This window comes from Haemaphysalis longicornis, unplaced genomic scaffold (assembly GCF_048455015.1).
Source record: "Haemaphysalis longicornis isolate Haplotype H1 unplaced genomic scaffold, Haemaphysalis longicornis Haplotype H1 scaffold_7, whole genome shotgun sequence".
In the NCBI taxonomy this organism is placed as follows: Eukaryota; Metazoa; Arthropoda; class Arachnida; order Ixodida; family Ixodidae; genus Haemaphysalis; species Haemaphysalis longicornis.
The window spans coordinates 99,925,697-99,942,384 of NW_027526422.1; the positions used below are offsets into that span (position 1 = coordinate 99,925,697).

Sequence of the window (16,688 nt, forward strand, 5' to 3'; positions counted from 1 at the left end):
CGGAAAATGTCAAAATGCATACCGCATGCCATTTCCACAATAATGCAGATGTCGGAAAAGTGCCACCTATAATCGTTATAATTGAGTAAATGGACATCCCTGGTCGAATGAAATTTTGGAAAAACTAAAAAAATAAGAAAAATAGAAAATAATTATGGAAAATGGCGAACCGTGTAACCATCTGCATTTCCACAATTATGCAGATTTTGCAAAAGTTCCCAATGTAGTCGCTGTAATAACGTAAATGGAGAAAATTTGTTGAACAAAATTTTGAAAAAATAAATTTGTGCAAAATATAATAAAAATATGGAGAATGTCAAAACGTATACTGCGTGCTATTTCCACAATATTGCAGATTTCTGGAAAGTCCCACCTGTAATCATTATAATAGCGTGAATGGACATGATTGGTTGAAAAAAATTTGAAAATCTTGAAAACGAAAAAATATAACAAAATTACTAAAAATTGTGAACCGTGTAACACCCTGCATTTCCACAATAATTCAGATTTTGCGAAAGTAGCAGTGCAATCGTAATAACGCAAGTGGAGAGAATTTGTTGAACGACATTTTGAAAAATAAAATATAAGGGAAATATACTAAAAATACAAAAATTTCAATACGTATACCGCACATGCCATTTCCACAATTACACAGATTTCGCCAAAGTTCCACACGTAGTCGTTATAACAGCGTAATCTCCTCGGAATGCGTGCAATTGTTCTAAAGCACTACCACGTGACATGGCCTCTTTGCACAAAGCGCACCTACACTCTGATTCCAGGACGCCGGCTCTTCCCGCTACACTGCGCAGGCGCACTCCGGAGGCTGCGCCCACCCGGAGGAACATCGCCCGCTGGGATAGGCCTCCAGTGCTTACGCCCAAAAATAATCTATTCCAACCAATAGCAACAGGTATAACCACCGACCTAACAATGCCTACTGACCTTGACGCCTTGAGGCGATAAAATCCACTTTACCTCGTTTACTGCACCTCGTTTAGCAGCGTGGGCGCAGAGCCCGACAATTATCGTGAAGTCCTCGTTCAGTTTACTATTTTCCCAGTTCGTGAGAATGGCATGTGGCGTTTCTTTGAAAACGGCTTGGAGGGGAGACAGTCTGTTCAGTTTCATTATTTCAGTGAACCAATAAAGACCGCCTGCAGCTCGGTTATCGTGGTACCGTAGCTTGTTAGCTTCTTTGCGTTTCTTTATTTCAGGGTGGTTGGGTTTACGCCTTTATGAAAGGCGTAAAAACTAAAATCCCAAGATGCTTTTCGCCTTTCATGTTTGCTCTGGCAAGGCGCGTATGTCGCGTATTTATGCGCTCAGTGGTTGAGCAGCGGGTCTAGCAGATCGAAATAATCCAAGCCATGGAAATGTCGCCGATGTCTTTTTTGAGAGACTGAGCCACACCTTTATTAACTTGCGGGATGAAAGACTGTGTAATGACACAAGGGAAAGTCGGATGACGAAGTCGGAAGACGCCATACACGCGTTGGAAAGTTGGTCGCACACACGCACACACGAGCGCTCAGCATTTTCAAGGGTTTTTAACTTCCGGCGGTCGCCGCAATCTTGGCCAGTCTCCCTAAATCGGTATGGTTGCCTTGACAAACCTGTGTAGAGGACGCTGGGCGGTCGTGGCGAGGTACACACACACGGGCACTAGGCATTTTCTTCGCTTTCTGAACTGCACGCCGGGCGGTCGCAGCGAGGCCTGCGCTCTCTCGCACGCGCTCGACAATTTTATAGTATTTTTAAATTCAGGCAAGAGAAATTACGATTTGCTAAACAGCTTCGCATTTAATATACAAAAGGTTTTGTTGTTGATAGCTCATATTCTGACTAAAAACAGAAGTGCCAATTTAGCGTGTTTTTTTTTTTTTTCGCTGCAAAATTTTACTTACTGCGCTTCGAAACGCTTGTTCCGAACGTTTGTTCAAAACGTGCGCTTCAAAATGTGGGTTCTAAACAATTTGTTTCTGTCGGTTGGAGTAAAAATTTTCAGTGACAAAACGGGCGGGCTGGAAAATACACGAGGAAAATTATTTATTCTTAGTGAACGCTTTGAGTGAGCCATCCGCCGGAGGGGTGTCAGCAGTCGAGCAACGCGCTGGGTGCTTTCTCGCCTAATTGTTCTATCTCAGCCGCCAAAAGTACAGAGTGCAACATTTCAAGACAGACACAACCCTGACTGAAGTTTAGATAGGTACGATAGCCACAGACTGCCCTTAGCCAGTCTTTGTTGCCCCACCGATTGCATTACTCCGTCCACTGTGCCGCCTTTCAGGGAAGGCTAATGGAGCCCCGCCAACTACGTCGTCAGCTCAGGAGGCACAAAAGGCAAAGCGACTGAACTGCCGATGGATGCCACGATGGCGAAATGAGACGTTCTGGGTACAGAACATCATCAGGCGGAGTGAACGCCTTCAAACCGCGTACCTTCTCGGCTTTTCATTTTCGGGCCCTCTGGTTTGTAAAAAAGAAATGCGAAGAGAGCTTTTTCTCACTCTCACTTTTTGAAGAAAACCTATCATTATTTGGAAATTCCTCGCGTTTTTACCTAAAACTTCAATTTCCACCTCAGCACGTTGTCGGCCTAGTTCGTGATGGATCTTTAAAGTAGAAAAACAGCACGTAAAAGACAGGACTAAGACGAAGGAGACAGGGCGGGTTCACACTCACAACAGTGACCTCGATCCCTGACACATACGAGCGCGATCGGCTCCTGCTATGCGACGCCACGTTTAATCATGGTGCAAAACTTTAAACTTCACTTAGAGCCTACCTAGTTCTAGCTGTGATAGGACTTCGCAGTCCTTAACCCCTACGTCTCACTTATAGACCTTCACACTGAACACTGATTTGAGAAGTGCCGAGACTTCGATTCAGGTTTCTTGGTGTTCTTCGTGGCACGTGGTCATGGTGGATGTGTCTCTTCATTTGATTGTCCATTCAGTCACGGTATTTGAATTTGGTATAACTAGCCGTAACCATTCTTTCACTTCATCGTCGGTTGGGTAAACCTTCAGCTATCCACCAGATACATGACTTGCGTAAGAGCGACCGTCCTCGCGCTAACGACAAGATATTACTTCTTTTTTTGTGATCGGCCGATCTACTTCAATACTGTAACTATCTATAATTATAAATTGAACTTGCTGATCACGTTGATAATCCCGCTCCTGCCTGAATATTCTTGTTATTTTACAATTTATTCAAACAGGTGCGAATATACATCTGCTCACTGCAATTTCGCCGGCTAAACCTTGATCGTTGACGAAACGGCCGGTTGACAAACCACGAAACCGCATTGTGCTTTAAGAGCATTGTGTTCGGCGTACAGAACCGTTCTCGCCATTACAGTTATCGCCATTACTGAAAAACGTTCCCGCTTTCAAAGAAAAAAAGAAGACGCGGATGTGAGGGGTATCGATCCCCGTACTTCTCGCATGCTAAGCGAGCGCTCTACCAAGCTACACCACCAATAACTACACTCCCAATCACATTAATCGCAAATGTTTTCGTGGATAACTAAGAAAACAGTGAAAATACAAATAAAAAACCTGAAATATTTCAAGACAATTTCAACGTACAATATAAACCTCATGCATTAACATAAAACGATCATAAAAATGAAAACTATTGAATCAAAGTTATGAAATTGCAAAGGTTCAATTAAACTCCACCCTCAGGTCAGTAAATTAAAGAAAGTATGAAAAAGCAAAGACAGAGAAGCTGTCTGTGTTGGCGAATTGCTCTGACATTTTTAGAGAAACGCAGAGTTCCTTAAACACACACACACGGAGAGAGTAGCAGGTTTTATAACGTTGCAGCCCGCCGTCCAATTTCTCTACTTTCTTACAGTGATACCGTTAAGCGAAACAAGAACCAGTTCCCGCTCCTTGGGAGAAGCCGATTCTATTATGTGCGCTCCCCCGTCCTTCAGGGCAGCCGTGATCGTATAGTGGTTAGTACCTTGCGTTGTGGCCGCAATAACCCAGGTTCGAATCCTGGTCACGGCATGATTTTTTTATTTGCACTCAACATCCATCCCATAGTGCCTTACTAGAGACTAACCCAGCAAGAGTTTAGTCCTCACAATACATCTCACCAAGGGGGAAGGATTCATACATACTTCGCCCGCTCCAAAGTGACACCTTCCCCCACAACACGCTTCACAACAAATATTTCCCCCCCAACGCACACCTAAATGCGTCTTCTGCTCTACATAAAGAACACTATATTACGTAGTGTAGGGCATGCCAAAATAAAACACAGCACCCTCCCAATCGCAAACCTACCCCTTCACTGTGGGCAACGACGCTGACCACCTCCGACCCTTTTCTCCCAGCTTCGGCTGGTGAATATGGCACGGAAAGCCAGCTACAGCCAGACAGTCCTGGTATGAGGACAGCTTGCACTGGCCCAGAGTGACCAATGTCACAGCGGACGTAAAAAATAAAGTTTATCCTCTTTTTTTCGCTAAAGATCTTTTATGATTGCAACTGCTGTTTCGGGATCCTTGTCAGCGCTTGCGCCGAAGGAAGGACGATATTTTGCAAAGCTGGACTATTCAAACGTTTTTGTAGCTTCAGCGATTATGAGGCGCACGATTACCGTCATAACATTAAGAATATCGTGAAGCGCTGCTGGCAAACGCTTTCACTATTTCCTTTGGGCCAGGAAACACTGCCAAAGCAATAGTTATCATTGGCACAGAGCGGATGTGCGTGATTTTCTCATAGTAGCAGATACACCTTGAAGCTTCTGCTTGCATTTTTTACCATTTTAACAACATGGCTGTAAATGAGCTTATTGCTGTAACTAAGAGGAAGCCGGCCAACACAAACGATGCTGTTTGAATAATGTCCCTTGAGCAGGCAAACATTAAAGGAGCCATGAAGAGAAAATGCAAGTTGGTTTTATTCGAAAGATTTCGTGTTTTATAGTGCCCCCAGCGCTTGTCCGGATACAAACGATGCTTTATTCACTGAGAAATTAAACAATTTAAGTTAAAATTTTGATTTTCCCGCTAAATCGTTTGTCTTCGGGGTCTCCAATGACATCACAGGAACCGACCGCTCTGCAGCCTAGAATCCCTTCATTCACGCATCCGCCGTACAGGGTAGAGACACGTATACGCTGGCGCCGCCATTTTGGGTTGCTCGCTCGCCGCCGAAGCAAGTCCAAAAACGCGCTAAAATTATCGCCGCAACGCGGTTTACTGAAGACGTTTGAATCATATTGTCTGTTTCACGTTGCTAGGTCTCGTGGGAAACGAAAAGAATAACGCGTTGAGCCCATTGGCCCAATTGCGGCGGCACGGGACCGTTCAAAGGTTGTCTCCACCCTGTACAGCGGTGTTGGTTTGCTCCCGCGTTTCTTTACGTTACCCGAACCTAGATAGCGCCACCACACCGTGGCAAGCGTTTGGTTTGTTTTTGCCCGCATTTAAACTTGGCTTGTTTTTGTTCTGGGAGAAAATATTCGTTCCCTGAAACAGTGCTCGCTCGACAAATGGGGTCACGTAAGACACCGTTGCTTGCGTCAATCGGCCACTGTCGTCTGAGACAACCCCAAGCCCCGTAGTGCTGTGCAGCTAAACCAAGCATGCTGTACGCAGTACGAACAGCAGAACGCATCAGTACTTCTATGTTTACATGTGCTTTCGTAACTTCCACTGTTTGTCCCATCATTCTTATTGCTTTGTAAAGAATGTGCCCTAAATTTAAGCGCAAATCGCTCGTTCGTCTAGTTTGTAAGCTCTACCTAATTTGCGTCTGCTTCTGCCAGCCTCTGCCAATCGCAGAGCTTAGCTCATGTGACATCATAGGTTCTGTTGCGGGAAATGAGCCGGTGGGTCGCATGACCATTCCCGTTTTTCCTAATTATGTAGCTTATTTGAGCGAAGTTTACGTTAAAAGTGGTGTCAGTATGATTCTAACGAGACAATCTTTTGAATGAACCAAACTTGTGTTTTCTCTTCATGGCTCCTTTAAAGGGGCACTGACACAAAAATTTAGCATCTTGTTTTTTTCGTTGCGATAAGTAGCTAGTGACCTACTTATAACCTGTAGAAACCTCATTTGCTTCAGCGTGCGACGGTTGTTTAATTAGAGGCATTTTCAATGCGGCCAGTCGCAGTTTCGGTTTCAGCGAGTGCCGCGAAACGATGGATTTTGTGTATTTTGTGTGAACAAAGCTGACCACGTGACCATCGGAGGGATATCACAGAGCAGAGCCGCCGTAGCACTGTCGAATCCGCATCGACGGCAGTTTCTGCGAATGCCCCCACGTACTGATCTCGTGAGGCGCTTAATTAAAAAGCGACCGTGGATGTGACGCCGGCGCTGCGAGTGCAAATGCTACCGCGGCTAAAGAACGACGCGCGACGCTCGAGACGGTGGGTGGCAAGACGCGCGCTGGGAGCAGCCGGCCGGTCTGCCTACAGGTCCGCCTACAGATGTGTTCGGCTCAGCACTGCGGCGGATATTCGAATGCCGCTCTCGTAAGCGGTGCAGATGACAATTTTTAATGTAACCCGCCATCGCATCATTAACTCCTTTCTCATGTAAGCCACTATGGTCGGGACTTGGGGACACTTTCGTGCAGCGGTAAGAAGCTATCACTCGAGCTACCTGCGCCGGCCTGGGCCACTTCGCGGCCGTGGCCGCCGCCTGCACAGCGACCGTGCGGCTAGCTCAGTGGGCTTTTCGTGCCTCCGGCGCGTTTTCGCATCCAATGGTAATAAACAGTAATAGAAACAGAGTGCCTGGAATCGCTGTAAAACTTTGGTCGCGGCCAGCTGCCCGATTAGCTGACGAAATCACGGCGCCTCCGCCGCCAACGATCGGGTCGTTCGTTCTAGAGCGCAGAAGCTCCGCCCTCCGGCCCTCCGATTGGAGCGGCGAGCCGGGCGAGCCCGCGTAAAACGCCGGTAGTGCGGAAGCGGCAAACACAAACTCGTGACGTGTTTGGATGTTGTTTATTTACAATTGCGCGTGGTCCTCTGCTGGCTGCTCGGTTGCGTTTCGCACACTTCAAAATTGATTTTAAATATGTTCTAGGCTGTATTCGCCGCTGATATTTTGCAGATGATGTATATGTGTTCCCACCAGTCTATCTCCGACGTTATCTCGCCTTCAAAATTTTGTGTCAGTGCCCCTTTAAGAAGACCACAAGCAACACCAAGACTAATCGCTTGTGAGTGAGCAATCACTGAACAATAATTTTCTTAATTTTCAAGCAAGACACTAAGAGCCAAAAAAACATTTATTTCCACTGTAACCTTCCGTGCGAATAACCAAAATGTTCTGTTTACAACCGCCTGAAGCGACCAAGAAATCGCGTGCGAAAAGTAGCAACAGCCTCGTTGCCAGCGCATGAAATGGGTACAAAGAAGCCGAAGCCATATATTATAACGCTGTTCGAACTACGCAGGGAATATTTTGTATGCTGATATCGATCCTCCTAAATCTTTAGTAAATAACTATAGGAACTTTAAGGGGGGCGATTCACTTAAAAAATTCAGTTTTCTTTTGAATAATCCTTTGGCGAAGTTAACGATTGTGAATGCGGTGAATTTTTCAACGCAACGGGCCTTCCAGCTATTCCAGTTCAGCATTGTTTCTGTAATGCCTAGTGCTGATTTCATCCACACCGGAATGATATTCTCAATCGACGACCCAAAACTCTCTTTTTCAGCGGAATCAGACGATATCAACACGACATTTCGGAAAAATACAAAACAGATACGTGCAATTTATTTGTCCTGTTGTTCTGTCCCTCCTTAAAAAGAGGTAAACTACCTATCAATTGGAAAATAGCAAATGACATTCCAGTTTTCAAATCAGGCGATAAATCATGTCCGCTGAATTATCGCCCACGTTCCTTAACAAGCGTGCCTTGTATGATCATGAAACACGTTATTTAACAGATATCATGCACTTCTTGGACTCCAATACTTTCTTTAATCCCGCACAGCCGAGATTTTGAAAACTAAAAATCCGGTGTGAAACTCAACTTGCCCTTTTGTTCGTTCCCGTATGTTAACCTAGGCAATATTTTACAGACTGATGGCATTTCTGTTGATTTCGCGAAAGCACTCGATAAAGTAGCCGATAACCGCCTGACGTTCAAACTTTCGCTATTAAACGTAGACCCAAAGAAGTTAACTTGGATCGGAGAGTTTCGGAGAAATCGTTGCCATTTTTTGTTAATGGCCACATTTCTTAACCAGTAACAGATCAGTCCCAAAGATCTGGTTTACGCCTCTGATAATTCTTAATATAAATTAATTATTTAACTGTGCATGTATCTAGCAATATTTTTATTCGCAGACGATTGCGTAATGCACAATAAGATGGATAACACATGCGCTCAAGTCGTATTGCAAGAAAACGTTACCCGTGCGCCACACTGGTGCAGACGGTGGCTCATAACACTAAAACCGAATAAATTCAAATCGCTCTCTTTGAACCCTCGCCGCAGACCCTTCATCTATTCCTCGCAGTTCGGTAAGGTTCGGGTGGAAAATGTAAACTTTTATTAACGCTTTGGATTCACGAAAAGCAATTATTGAACATGGCGCGCGCATATTACCAAGATAATATCATCGGTAAACAGATCGTTCGGCTTCTTAAAACGACACCTGCGTCACGCTCCCCCGCATTTAGAACTAGAAACCGACAAATGTTTAATTCGTACCCTACTTATACTTTTTCAGGCATCGCCTATCTGCAGCCCTCTTAAATCATATTTAACCAACGTACGGGAATCGGTCCAGAATCAAGCAGCTAGATTTATTCATTCCTCATACTCGTACAACGTGAGAATTTCACCCCTTAAACAGCTAGGAATCTGGTCTTTTAAACCCTAACATTCATGGCCAAATTGTCAGCCTCAGTTTGTTCTGAAAATTACATTACGGTCACTAGGAGTACCGCCCTATGCCTTGCCTCCGGCGCCCATGTATCGAGCACCGCTCATTCTTTTGATGTCAGCCGGCGACGTGCGCATACCACGACATTTGCCGTCTCATTCTTTTTCGCGCAGCCTGCGGTCTGCGAAAAAGATTTGAATCGGCTGTTGATAACGATTGTATTGTATCAAAAGCCGATTGTTTGAATCTCCATATTAAACATCATTCGCAATATGCGTGAACGTTTTTAAGAACAGTTTGGAATATACAAAACCCTTTGTTGCTTTTAACCAAATCACGATTAAAATCACTTCGATTTTATCCTGTGTTTTGCTGAAAAACATTTACTTTCAGCAGTTCGAAACGTTAGGGAAAATACGCTTTTCTGTTAGTTCAAGTAAAATTTTCCCAGCAAAAATGGCCTGGCGGAAAACTACAAAACACAAATTTATTGTCATTATTTGAGGCTTTGTGTGAGCCAGACAGCGTAGGAGCATCAGTGGTCACTGATCCCTCTTGCTGATTTGTTGCTTCTTCTTTCTAGGCCGCTCAACGCCTCCAGTCCAGCGTTTCCAGATGGGTAATCTCCTCACTAGAATTCAGATAGGTGCGATAGCCGTCCAGTGCCCCTTCAGTACCCTTTTTTTGTCGGACGGCTCGCATTTCCCCGTCCACGGGTGCCGCTGCCGCCTTTCAGGGCAGAGCAATTGGAGCCATGCCAACTACGACGTCAGCTTAGAAGACTCAGGAGGCAAAGATTGCATATTAGCACCTATTCTAACGCGCCACCGATTGTAGCGTAGGCGTATGTTTACGTAGGAAAATTCGACAAAACAAGTTCACGCCTATTCTACCCCGGAGATGCAAATGAAACGACACCACGTATTTGGCACAAGACATTTTATTTAACGCGCGAAACTGTAGCATGCGAAAATTCCCTGCTCTTCATAAACGTTCTCATCCAGCTGCGGTTGGTATTAAAGCTGGAGGGGAACGGAGGAAGTGTTCGCAAGTTCAAGTGTCGTCACCTCCATAATTTGAGAATTGAGCGGCGTTTGCATAATTATGAGTTACCCTTTAAAATCTTCAAAGCCCACGAAAAAAAAACCATGCTCGGGCGCGGTGAAGCCTCCTATGACGACATGGCACTGCTTTGTTTACGTTCTACTTTGTTTACGTCAATTGCGCACTCATGTCCACAATGTGCTGCTCTGTCCCCCCTCACTGTCGACAAGTGAAGTTACCTAGCGTTTGATTATCGCTTGAATATGGTACCTCTTCAGAAGTACAATGACTCCCGAAATTTCAGGTCACTAGATCTAGCGGTTTCAGCTGGGCGTTTGTGACTAAGTCACTGATCGACTGACTGACTGATAGATGGACGGAATAACTGAGTGAGTGAGTGAGTGAGTGAGTGAGTGAGTGAGTGAGTGAGTGAGTGAGTGAGTGAGTGAGTGAGTGAGTGAGTGAGTGAGTGAGTGAGTGAGTGAGTGAGTGAGTGAGTGAGTGAGTGAGTGAGTGGTCAAGCGAGAATGTCAGTGAATGACTCACCCAGTCAGGCGGGCACTTTCTGTAGCTTTACATATTTCACTAGCTGCCTACAGCAGGTTCCGTACCTTGGCGGTTCCACCTTCACAGAGAGGGGAGGAGGTCTAATTGTCAGTCCATAGCTGCAACAGCTGTTGTCGCATTTCTTTCGCTGACCTCCGTTGAGTGTAATTGGGGTTATACTCACCAATCGGGCAGATTATGCTGTCTAGAATACGACGAAGCAAAATGATATTAAGCCCATTCGTACAAAAGCACCGCGCTACCCCGTCATAAGCGTCTGGGGGTGCAGCTCAGATTGAAAATTATCGGGATAGTGACCCGTACTGGCGAAGGCAAGCAATCGAGATACGGGACAAAGCCGAAAAGTTGGGGGGAAAGCAACTATCCGTTTTTGCACGTGCTGCTGTTTGTAATTTGTTTTTCGTTTGCAAATTGGGGTACGTGATGCAGGTATTACACTGCGGGCGTGCCAATGTACAAAGATTGCACCGTGTTTTTGCCGTGTTTTTACGGGGTTCCACATGGGAGCGAACGAGTCGGACAAATCTGTTTCGTCGTGTCCGCTCCGGTGGACTTTCTTTGATGAACTTGTTCTTGCGCCAAGTAGTAAACCGTTTGCTTTTTCTGAGAGATGTACGCGACCCTTTTTTGCGCACAGTGTGTCAGGTTCGTTTGGGTGCAGCACTGCCCGAATTGGTTGTTTCCTGTTGTATTTATGGTGGTGGAATCCATGGCTACCTACGTGAAGTTGTTGATGCCACAAGGTTTCTTTGTGCCCGCTTCACCTTGGAATATTTATCTCATGTGCCGAGGAAGAAATTGTATAAAGATCTCGTGAATACGGTTTTGCCGATCCCACCATACAGGTCCGTATACAGTGTGGGGCCGGGACAAAATGTTCTTCGGCGTGTAAAACGAATGCCAGCTCCTGGCTATGTTAAATCGTTTTTATTTTAATTGCATGTCGGTGTACTACCTGTAAAAACCTGGATGATTGAGAAAGGTTTATTTGTGCCTTGGGGCCCTGATTGCTTCCCATGCAAAAAACCAGAGACCATCGAACACGTGTTCATAGATTGTTGGGACGGGGTGTTCCTATGGGACGTGTTACAGCGTACCTTAAAGAAAGATTGTCCTGTGGATTGTCATGGAATTCGGTTTTTAGCCATAGAAAATGAAGGGGATGTTCCATACGACTTCATAATGTTACTGGCCCTACACGGTATATGGAAGGATCGCATGGCCCGTCGGTACAATGATGTCGATGCGAGGCCAGGGAGGGAATACTTTTGTGAAAATGTCCGCTACATAGTAGAGGTGTTGAAAGCCGAGCCTAGTCCACCCGAGTGGCTGACTGTGCTGGAGAGTGTGGCGAGACTACTGCCTTTTTAAACCTTACACACTAGCAAGGTATGTGCTAGTGTTTTTTCCCGTGGTGTAATTTTGTCGATGATTTGCATGTATGTATTGACCCAAACCAGGCAATAAAAAAAAAGGGTGTAGCTCAGATTGTAGAGCGCTCGCTTAGCATGCGAGAGGTACGGGGATCGATACCCATACTTTTTAGGTGAAGCATGAGGTTTATTTTTTTCACTGGTATTATTCAGACAGTAGATGCTCATTTTTCGAGGGATGATGTATTGGCCCTTATGAACAAATGAAACGCGAATGCAAAAATATAAACCAGAACACAGAAATAACAGAATTTCTTTCCATGCATGTCAAAACTGACGAGTGGCTAAAATAACAAAAAAACCAAAGTTGGGAATTCTGGTGTAACAAATATATCAGCAGCGTGCTATGACTCGACCTCAACGAACAGCATTTTTTAGTTTTGCTTGTCCTGGTTGATACTTTTGTGTTCACATTTCATTTGCACATGACTGTACAAACCATTCTGAAGGTGAGAACTAAGTCAGTACCATTGGACTGGAGCGTTTCTAAATACTATGGTTGGGTTCTACTATTCCATTAATTTCCACGATACATTCAGTGATTTCTTAATCGACCTAGGGTGCTTTTTTTTATTTCGTGTAGAGAAGAGTCGATCTACTCACACGGCAATATACCGCCTAATACTTCTCAGTATAGTGTGATATTGTTCCGGTGTTCCGATCGAATAATGCACGATAACGAATAAATTGCTCATGAAATTTAAGGCTCCAGTTGTATTTTCTCTTGTAATGGTGAGAAACAAAAAATCTCTACCCCCGAGCTATGAGAAGGAAAAAAAAATTGGCCGCGTATCTGCTCTTTTCGTTGCAAACGCCGTCAAAAGACGACAGTCTTTATCGGCTTTTGCGAAGTAAATGTCTCACTTCGCTTTCTCGCTCACCTCTCATGTTGTTCCTCTTGCGTCGCGCTCCTCCCAAGGTAAAGACGCCAAAGGTTCACTTAAATCATTTTAAAATTCCCGCGTTCCTCTGCTCCAAACCGGGTGTCTCGATGCGAACGCTGCCGTACGGCGAAGACGCGCGTTAATCGAGGCGCCCTACTTCAACGTTTATAGAACCGCATTTCCCTACTCCACGTGCGTTGCAAGCAGAACGTGGAACCTATCTAGTGGAACCTTGCATAACTGTTGCCGGTTGATTTCTTAAAATGGCGCCAGAAGCTATAGTGGCGCGGGCGACAGCAGGCGACGGCGGAGTGAATTCTTTTTCTGCAGTTGATGAAGTATTTAATTTCGCAAAAGTCAAGAATGTTTGATTTTTTATAAAGGAACACTGCAAATATCACTTCTGTATTGGTTTGTTGTCTCATATTTGCGTAAAGTCTTGTTCTTCTTCAACAATGTTGACAAGTATGAACATTACACCGGACATAGATGGGTAGATTTAGCTGTGACTATATAAGACTATTGCGCAGGCATTGTTTTGCTTTGGCCGGGTGGCTTAATCGAGTCACAGACAGGCAGACGGACAGGCATACAGACAGACCAAAATTTCTGGGTTTAAGTAGCCCAAGAAAGACTATCGTCTTTAAAAAACAGGTTTTATATTAACATTCCGAGGAGATAGCACGAGACAATTTTCTTCATTGTACTTTTACTTTATGCAACAAATTCAATACCGACGATACAAAGCAATTTGGTATTCCGAATGCCCAAATTAGATGGCTTTAAATTACCGATGTTGGGACTCCATTTTGGTATTTTACGTCAGCGAAATAAGTACAAGTTCATCCTAGAATATAACCCACCAGAATCGGTGTCATGTCTGGCCGGTAAAAGTGGCTGCGTTCTGGGCAGCGTTTTCAACTCACGTCTTCTAATGCGGGCGTTCCATTTGCTGTTCACCGGTGACGGACTAACACTGAACAGGTTTGTATTTTTTGGTGTGCTATCTTTGGACTTGTGTGTGTGCTGCGCAAATGGCGGAATGGGCACGGCTCCAATTAAGCTGGCGTTTTCCGGTGGTGCAGTTGATCTGTGATTGACTAAGATCCGATTTGTTACACGAAAACATTTGCAGAGATGCATTCACGGTGGATTTTAAGCGGAGGGTTGAATGAAAAATGGTTGAAACCTTCCGGGAAATCCACTCAACTTCAATTTTACAGTCAGTTTGTGCCGCAAGTTGCAGAATGCCAGGGGTGCAGACAGGAGTTGTGTTTCGGTGTGAGAACATCCATCAAAATTTTTCGAGTGCGACACTCACCCGCCAACTTCGTCGCGACCTTTTTTCCGCCGTGCTGTTCATACACCGTGCTTCTGGGACGCCGCCCGTCCTGTTTACTGAGCGTATCTAGTCCTGTGTTCCCTTGTGTTTCTATGTAGATATTTTAGGTAAATGAAGCAATAATCCATGGCCTTTATTAAAGCAGAAAAATGGCTGCTATGTTGTTCGGATGCAGGCTTCCCTTTCGTTTATTTTTTTTTTTCGGTGGCCTATACAACTCCGGAAAAGTATCGCTATCCTGCAACGCCACTGTATTAGGCAACGACGTATCAATCAGCCAGCCTATAATGCACTGGCAACATCGAATGGAAATTCCACCGACATCATCACAATTTATTAACCCTTAAGGGACCCTGGCGGTGTATCACATAAGGGGTGTGTGTAGAACAAGCATACATAAAGGCAATTGCAGACCAAGAACAACAAGCAGGATACAATTAAAAAATTGGGATTACAGTGAAATAATAAAAAAACTCGTTTCACAACTCATACCGCAATTCAAAGTGGAATTAAAGTGAAAAATATAAAAAAAGCAACCGGTCACGCATGTAATACACAGACTTTGGGATGGTGCGGTTTTCAAACGTGTTTCGAGTAATATTTTAACCTTAAGAGGATTGCGCTCATTGACTATTGCATTTGGAAGTCGACTCTAGTTCTCAATCGCTATCTGAAGAAAGGATTCATTGAAAAAGTTAGTCGAACCTTTTAAATTTTGAACACCAAAGGAATTAAAAAGACAGCGTGAAGTTCGAATTTGTGGAACAAGCAGGGAGGAATGTAAGTTAGCAAAATTCAAATACACTTTGAAAAGCATGCAGAGGCGGGCTATTTTTCGCCTATGAACTGGGGAGTTGAGGGACAGTGATAATTTTACAGTAGTAACTGGCAAGTTATGAAGCGAGACACGCGATTCTGAATCGCTTCAAGGGTGTCGATGAAATAAGACTGCCGTGGATTCCAAATTGGAGCAGCCTATTCGAGCTTAATACGGGCGTTACTTTCGTAGGTAAGTTTATGGACTGAGAACAAGCAGCGGTAAGCGGACCTTCTACGAAAACCTAGTGCTGTAGAGGCATTTTACAGGTACAAAGGGAGTTGAAAAACAGAAAAAAAGAAACGCTCCGTCGAGCCGGATTCGAACCAGCGACCTATGGATACCAGTAAATGTCTTCTACAGTCCACCGCTCTACCAACTGAGCTATCGACGGGCACGGAGGAATGCTTCTCCTCAAGCTTTTTCCACGTCTTCGCCGACGACGGATTAGGTAGAGCACGAATCAGCGGTAACATACACGCGGTGTCCCTCAGGCGGTCACTGACATCAGGTAGCTTGTGCCGTTGTTCGGTGTATTGCCATTCATCGCAGCCAGGAGTTTCAATTGGTGGCAGCTTGCGTAGAGCAGTGTTTTTCTAGGCTATTGTCTTCTATACATACTTTGCAGCAAGTTAAAATCTTTAGTGCCTGCAGCGCAAAGAAGCGAATGGTGGAAAGACGTGACAAACTAATCCATGCTGTGAAGTACAGTCTTTCAAGCGGGAGCTATCTTACAAATACAAAACGACGCAAGTATCACCACTAAACATTTTCGGCAGTTCGAGCATTAAATCAGTTTTTCTGGGAGTTATTTATGCTTTACTAACATAGAATAACCACGTTTTTGACATAAGGCATAATAAAGTTCGGGGAAGTAATGACTAGGCAACGAAAGCGGGATAACGTGTTAGGTCAAGCGCAACTTATTTTCAGCAATAATCCAGGGAATCTGGTGACATTACTAACTATTTAGAAAACAAATGTCTATTCATACCCGTAACCGACAAGGCGATAATAAGATCAGCAACCGTGGGTCGCCGGTTACCTTTATTGTAACTGAAGCTGTCCTTCCGACGTGCATTTAGTCGTCGACATAACGACGGCCTCGGGACAGGCAACTAACTTCGCTATGAGCGGTACTTTATTCAAAGAGGAAAGCATTTGCTTTCCATGTAGTGCAGTAAACACCTTTGCAAAGTTCGATTAACGCGAAAACACAAATATGGCGATATCGTTCAAGCGAGTGTTTACTGTACACGGAAATTACGGAGGCCCCGCCTGAATACCTCCGTATGCCCATGGGCCTTAATTTTCGTGCGCCAGAAATTCCCTCTAGTACACGTAGAGGAAATCCTACGCTGCAGGGATGATTTTCATCTTGCGTTATGGCTGGGCAAAATGTATCCTGAATAGCATCCACGCGCATACTGTAGGGAACAAATGCCTACTCGATGCTCCTCCCCTCCACGGGTTTTTTTTTTTACAGCACGAAGTTTAGTTTTATAATTGGGCGACAAGGCGTTACGCGCACTGTAAAAGAAACAGCCTGCGAAATGTGCGAACTAAAAGGTGATGTGGCAACAGGCTTCCCAGGAAAGAAGCCAAGCACGCCACGCGCTTCGCGTTCCTTGATTTCTCTAATCTGGAAGAAAAAAAGTGGCCGCGTAACTACTCCTTTCGTTGCACGTGTCGACGACAGACAGTCTTTCGTCGACAT

General features: G+C 44.7%; 2 non-coding genes across 2 annotated transcripts; one reads left to right on the forward strand and one right to left on the reverse strand.

The window, feature by feature from the left end:
* Positions 1-3,953: 3,953 nt before the first annotated feature.
* On the forward strand, positions 3,954-4,025 carry Trnah-gug (transfer RNA histidin (anticodon GUG)). The gene has a single exon. It is a non-coding gene; the product is annotated as a tRNA-His (tRNA).
* Positions 4,026-15,277: 11,252 nt separating this feature from the next.
* Positions 15,278-15,365, reverse strand: Trnay-gua (transfer RNA tyrosine (anticodon GUA)). Its single transcript is given in 2 exon segments — positions 15,278-15,313; positions 15,329-15,365. It is a non-coding gene; the product is annotated as a tRNA-Tyr (tRNA).
* Positions 15,366-16,688: the final 1,323 nt, after the last annotated feature.